Below are 7,110 nucleotides of genomic sequence, written 5' to 3'. Positions count from 1 at the left end.
GCGCGCCCGCGGACGGGCAACGCCGCCTGGAAGCCGGTAAGCGGGAGAGGAGGGCCGTGGAGCCACCGCCAGGGGCCCGCGCCGGAAACCCAGACGCGAGTCGGCCGCCGGGGTGCGACACGGGGTCTCACCGCCACGGGCCCTCCGGCACGGGGGCGGCCCCGCGGCACCCAAGGCGCGCCGACTGGCCCTCTCCTCGGCACCCTCACGGGGGCCCAACGGCCACCCTCGCCCGACACCGCAGGGCCTCAGGACGGCCCACCGCAAGGCTCTCCCGCCGCACGGGCCGGCGCTGCCCCGCCCCGCCCCGACGCGCACCCAAACAAACGTTCGCGCCGTGCCGAAGCACCCCACCTCCCCCCGTCGGGTCCGACGACGCTTCACCCGGGGCCGCCTCCAGGGGAGGGACAGCACCCCACAACGCGGTGAGGCCACGTTCTGGTCCCAGGACGGGGGGGGGTCGGCGGGGGAAAGGCTCGGCGCGGGCGGCCATCGGTCCTGGCAGGGCAGGGGAGGGCCGGCGGCGGCGACGAGGAGGGGCCGCTCGCGCGCAAGAGCGACGGCCGGCAGGGGTCGTGGGTGCGGGCGGGCACCAACCCAGGGAAGGGGAAATCTCGAGACACGACCGGGCCGCCGGGGAAACCACCGCGGGATCCCACCACCCCCACACGTGGGGGCGGCCCCGCGACGCCCAGGACGCCGGCCGGCCTCAGCCAACCCTCGGCGGTTCCTCCCACACCCCGGCCCCGCTCGCCGCCGGGACTCGCGCGCAGCAGGCTAAACACCCCCATTCCAGAGGGTAGCCCCTTCCACTCGCTCACTCGTCCGTCTGCGTCTCGTCTGTCCGTCCACCACCGCCACCCAGCTTCGTCTGGCCCGCCCCCAGGCCTCGCGGCCCGGGGAAACGCTGCCGAGCGAGGCGGCCCGACCCGTGGCCCACGCACCGCCACCGGTGGCTGCGTCTCGGGACCGGAACAGGTGGGGTGGCTCCTCGCGGCGCGGAGACTGGTGGGGGGGGCCCAAGTCGGGGTGGACCGCCTTCCCCCTCCCCCCACGGCACGCGCCGGGGAGGCCAAGCCCGCGCACACGCACGCGCGCGCTCGCACGGCCCCGCGCCAGACGCCGGGCCCGGCCCGGCGGAACCCTCCCCCGACTCGGAGGGGGGAGGCGCGGGCCACAGCAGGCCAAGAACAGCACTCGGCCCCACCGCGGGGCCAGCGCAGCCCACACGCCAAAGCGACGGGGCCCTGCCCACACGCCGCGGCAGTCGCTCCCCGTGGAGAGTGACTGCACGCTCTGGATGGAGGAGCGGCGGCTGGGGGGTCCGGTGCCCCCAAGGCTCCCCTCTCAGATCGCTAGAGAAGGCTTTCTCACCGAGGGCGCATCGCCCCCCACCCAGCGTGCCCCGTTCAGGCCTACGGAAGCCCGCCAACGTGTACGCCAGCGCTCGGCTGGGCAGGAGGGGTCTGCGGTAGGGGTAAGCAGCGGGCCAAGAAGCGAGCGCTCGCGGTCGGGACCGGGGAGAACCCGTGCGTGCCACCTCGCGAGGAGACACACCCAAGACCGCGTGGGGACGGGACAGACGCCCGCCCCCCACCGGCACATCACCCGGCCCCACCACGATCGCTCCCACGCCCGGGCGCGAACCCCGCTGAGGGGGACCCACCCGGCGTGCGCCCGGCCACGTCAGTCCCCCCCCCGGTACAGGGTGAGGACTGACGTTCAGGAGGCGGCCCCGGCCCCACCGAGGGTGGGGAGCGGCCACGCCTCGCTTACCGTCTCGACCCCTCCCCCACGCCTCAAGAGAGGCGCTCGGGAGACACGACCACCGCAGGGGTTACCCGAGAGGACTCGCTGGGGACGGGAAGCGATGCCGCCGCTCGGCCTCGGGCACCTGAGGGACAACCTGGAGCGCTCCAGGGGCACCGCAGAGGACCAAGGCGAGACACGCTCACACCCCGACGAGGGGGTACGTGGCGTGGCGGCGGGGCAGCCCTCCCCCGCCGCGGGGGAGGGCCGCTCGCGAGACAGGACGCCGAGCAGGCGAGGAGGCGAGAGTGTCTGCCGCGTCACAAGACCCCGGCCCCGCCGACACCACAAGGCACGGGAGACCGAGGTCGGGCCGGAGTCCGCACCCCTGCCTTCCCCCCGCCACCCACGGGCGGCAGAGGAGAGGCGAGGGACCCGCAGGCAGAACGAGAAGAGAAGCCACGTTCGCCATGAACGTCCCCGTCCCTCGTCTGGCGCGGCTTAGGCCCGGCCCGGGGGAGCATGACTTCACCACATCGATCAGGTGAGTGAGTGAGCGAGCGAGCGAGCCAGCCATGTGGGGCAGGGAGGCCCCAGAGGGGAGGGCCCGGCGAGGACAACCACCAGAGGGGCCTGCTTCAGCCTCGCCAGGCGCCACCCACTCCTCAGTCCTCTCCGAGGAGAGCGGCCAACGACCCCAGGCGGGGAATGCCTGACACGCGGCACGGAGCCTACGGGGGTGGGGTCGTGCCGGCCACCACCGGGTGCCTGCGGCGGGGAGCGCACGGGGTAAAAGACCCACGCCGCCACCTCACCCCACCGCCCTCGGGCCACCAGAGACCGGAGGTGGCACCACGGGCCACGTCAGCCGGACGCACACACGAGAGCCGGCGCGCAGGCCCGGGCGGGCGGCTCAAGTGTCAGAAGCGGAGTCGGCTACCAGGCCAGGGCTCACGCAGAGAGAAACCCAGAGCCCCGCACGCGTCCGGAGACCCAACACTCGGTGACAGACACCGAGGAAGACCGTGTCAGCACCTATCTGCTGGCAGAAAATGCCCAACACGACAGGAAAAATGACAGCGCCCAGAAACGGGGCGGGTCCACGATTTGCAGGGGGGACCCCGGGACCTCGGTCCGGCCACCTGCCCCCAGCCCTACCCCCATAAATGGCAGCCCCGAAGCTCTCGGGGGCCATCTGATCGACCGGGGTGGGGGGGTTGGTAGGGGGAGGGGAGAGGGGAGAGGGGAGAGGGGAGGGGGATTAGGAGGAGGCTTAGGAGGAGAAGTGGGAATGGGAATGGGAATGGGAATGGGAAGGGGAAGGGGAAGGGACGAGAGGGAGACGGGATCAGGCCGGGGACGCCCTGCCCTTTTCTCGCCCGCGTGGCCGGGGACTCGGGGAGATGCCACAGAGGCGCCTCCGACGAGAGGGCCCCCCACGAGGGACCGCTCCCGAGCACCGGGCCCCGGGCCGGGGAAAGCCTGCCTCCCCCACATCCCTCGCAGGACGCCCCCGTGCCGGTCCCCGAGTCCGGATGAAGTCTCGGTCCCTCCAACGCCACCGGAACCCACGCGGGCAGGCTTAAGGGGCGGGGGGCACCCCCCCTCCCAGGCCTCCCGCGCCAACAGGGGCCGGCCCAGCCACGTCTCCGGATCCATCGGGACTCAGAAAACATTTCATCCAAGGAGGCGCCTCCGACGACCGGGAACCCCAGCGCGCCCGTCCCCGGCCTCACCGCACTGGGCCCGGGCCGCTCCTCGCCTCACGAGCAGTCGTCCAAGGGACGCAGACGAGGGCCTGACCACCTAGCCGCCGGCGGCCCGGGCGCGGGACACTCTCTCCCTTTCCCCCGCGGCGGCAAGGCGCAGGCCGTGTCCGATCGGCTCGGGTCGGTCTCCGCGGCTGGAGGGGCACAGGCGGATGCTGGTCGACCAGGCCAGGCCACACGGCTTCCCCCGGCACACGAGATCCCGGGAGCGCGGCGACAGTCACCCCCTCATCATCCTGCGAGTCCAATCTGCGCCGAGAGCAGGACGCGCCCGCGGCTCAGCGCCACGGGGACTGTCACCGCCGGTGTCGCCAGCCTCCCCGAAGTCTGCCTCGGGCCCCGCCGCCGAGCCCCATCCCTTGCCGAGGTCGCCGACGCTCGGGAGAAGAGGGACAATCTCAGAGCGGCAGCCAGATGGCGCCCGACAACCGTCGCCAACGTCCCCGGAACCGATCCCGACCGCCGCCGGCCGCCCAAACGCCCGAGCTCGTCCCGGACTGAGGCGCCGGGCGGCCCCGTGGCGTCCGCCTCGGAGCCCGCTCACCCTCGTCACGGCACGGCACGGCACGGCACGGCACGACACGAGGCGACACGACGCGACGCGGCGCGACGCGACCCCGGCAACAGATCAGGGCGGGGAGGACGGAGGGAGCCGGGGTTTGGCAAGACACGGCCGGCCGGGCGGCTGCCGCGAAGGGGACGCGCTCCCCACGCGATTCCCCGGGCGGGGGAGATCACACGGACACGCCGGCGGGGCCGGGGCCGACGCCGCGGGTGGCCCAGAGCGACCAGGACGAGATCCCGGGTTCCCGGGTGGGAGGTTGGGAAGGGGAGGAGGGGAAGAGGGAGGGAAGGCGGGGGCTGGCAAACCGAAACCAGGCGAGCGCTCAGAGAACAACGCAGGAATCGGCTTTGGAGTCCGTCCTCTCGAATGCGGGAGGTCTTTCGAAAGCAGACAGGCAAAGCCCAGAAGCTAGAAAAGAAAGGATGAAGACCGCGAACCCCATCGAAGCGGAAAGAGAAATCGATCTCGGCACAGATCGCGACAAAGCCCAAAGACAACAAACGGGCGCGTGGGGAAAACGCACTCGCGGTCGGTCGTGAGAACACGGACGTCAGCACGGCTGACCACAACCGCAGGAAGGAGGAGGGAAAACAAAAAAATGCGGGCGGGGGTTCGGGGGGGCGAGTCGATAGCCACCCGCTCGGTAAATCGAGGTTCAGTGCATCTACACAGAGCAACACTGTGCATGCGCATCCGCGTGTCTGGGTGTGCGTGTGTGTGTCGGTGTGTGTGTTTGACACAGTCAACGTGGACAAGGAAACTGTAGCCCCATCCGAAAAAAAAAAAAAAAGAAAGAAAAGAAAGAAAGGAAAGAAAGAAAGGAAAGAAAGGAAAGAAAGAAAGGAAAGAAAGGAAAAAGAAAGGAAGAAAGGAAGGAAGGAAGGAAGAAAGGAAGAAAGGAAGGAAGAAAGGAAGGAAGAAAGAAATGAAGAAAGGAAGAAAGAAAGGAAGAAAGGAAGAAAGGAAGAAAGGAAGGAAGGAAGGAAGGAAGGAAGGAAGAGAAAGAAAGAGAAGAAAGAAAGAAAGAAAGAAAGAAAGAAAGAAAGAAAGAAAGAAAGAAAGAAAGAAAGAAAGAAAGAAAGAAAGAAAGAAAGAAAGGAAACATGAAAACAAACGACAAAACCCACCACCAAAGGGAAATCAAGCTGTAGAACTACTCTGGGGTTTAAAAACAAAAACAAAAACACCGTAGAAAAAGCACAACCGCAGCCCATCAGGGGTTCCTCTCCTCAACAGTCCAAGAACTCGGTCAACTCCACCTCCTAGAAGCCAGAAAACCAGGGATGAAACACGTGCAGGAGACCCAAACGGACGTTTTCAGTTTAAAAGGAAAAAAAAAAATTATTTTTTTCCTCCCCCAAATGGGGGAGGGGGCGAGGGGGAGGATGGAGCGTAGAACTCAGCGGCAGAGTGCCTGCCCAGCACGCGCGAGGTCCAGGGTTCGATCTTCAGGACTTCCGTTCAAGTCAATAAGGAAGTCGGTAAGTCAGGCAATCACTAAGTCAGGCAACAAACCAGCAAAAGAAACGAATTACCTCCCCTCCCCGAATAAACAAACAACCACCGAAAGCAACAACAGCAGCAAGAACCAAAAAAAAAAGGCCTAAATAAATAAATAAATGTAAGTAAGTAAATAAATAAATAAGTAAGTAAACAAACGAACACAATTTAAAAAAGGGGAAAACGCACACATTTCCGTTTCCAAGAGATATCCGGACAGGCCCAGAACCTGGAATCTCGACAGCAAGTTCCAAAAACAAGCAGAAAGTGCCTGCTCCTGACGGAACACGTGATAGAGACCACCGTTCGAGATGGGGCCGGGTGGGCGGGCTGGCAGGCGGACACAGAGCTCTCGACTCATACCTGACAGACTCCGCTCTCCGACGGAAGACAGAAGGCAACACGGAACAGGGGTTGGTGGTGGGGGCGAGGGGGAGAGGGCGAAACGGAGGTGGAGGAAAGCCATTAGGGAAAACAGGACAGAAGTCCCTCAAAACATTCCACAGAAAACTCCTGGAAGACCCGGCAGTTCCACTACGGGCCCGCGGATGGACGAATGGACAGTGCCACGTGGTCTGGAGAGACCTACACCTAGAGGGGATGATGTTAACTAAGTGACTTAAGTTCGAGAGGGATGTTGTCACTTCGAGGCAGAATCCCCAAGACAATACGCAGGAACACATGCAAGGAAGCTGAAACAGGCTCATGGATACCAAGAAGGAACAATGAGTGCAATGGGTGAGGGAGAGGAAAAAGTACAAGCTTCCAGTTAACTCCAATTAATAAATACACAAATTACGGGAGGTCATGGACAGCAGGGCGAGTAGAGTCAATCCATACTATTGTCATGACGCTGTCCGGTGACTGATCCGTAACCAGACTCATCACGGTGATCATCGTGGAACATGGAAGAATCCCGAATCGCTATGTTGGACACGTGAAAACGGACATCCCCTTGTCAGGTCAATTATGAGAGACAGTAGGAGAGAGAGAGACAGAGAGAGAGAGAGAGAGAGAGAGGGAAAATTCTCACTGTCTTACCGGAAAAAAAAAAAAAAAAAAAAAAAGAGTTCAGTGAGATAAAGAGTGGATGTAGGTGAGGGCAATAGGTGGAGGAGATGAAAACCACGACGGCGACACATGTGCGGCATCCCACACGGTGGCAGTGCAGTGTGATCCTATGCATGCTCAGCCGTCTCCTAGCCACCTCCAAGTTGACATCCAGGGTCATCCTTTTAGGTTTCGTGGCTGCACTTTCGTCTGTCTCGGGCAATACTCTCCCTTGATTTTCCATGGGGGAAGGGAGGTGGGGTGGCCAGGCGGGCCACACCACGACACACCGCGTCGCGCGTGACCTGGAAAACAGATACACACCCGCCCACCACCCACGGGCTCCGAAATCGGTCACTGGTCACGACGCACACTTCGTCGGTCCCTTACGGAGCGATGGCGGACCAAACAGGCAGCGGCCAACTTTGTCGTGCACACAATGACGGTTCGTCCCTCGTGGAAACAAACTGATGACGA

This window comes from Camelus bactrianus, unplaced genomic scaffold, assembly GCF_048773025.1.
Source record: "Camelus bactrianus isolate YW-2024 breed Bactrian camel unplaced genomic scaffold, ASM4877302v1 HiC_scaffold_47, whole genome shotgun sequence".
Lineage (NCBI taxonomy): Eukaryota > Metazoa > Chordata > Mammalia > Artiodactyla > Camelidae > Camelus > Camelus bactrianus.
This window is presented reverse-complemented; position numbering follows the sequence as displayed.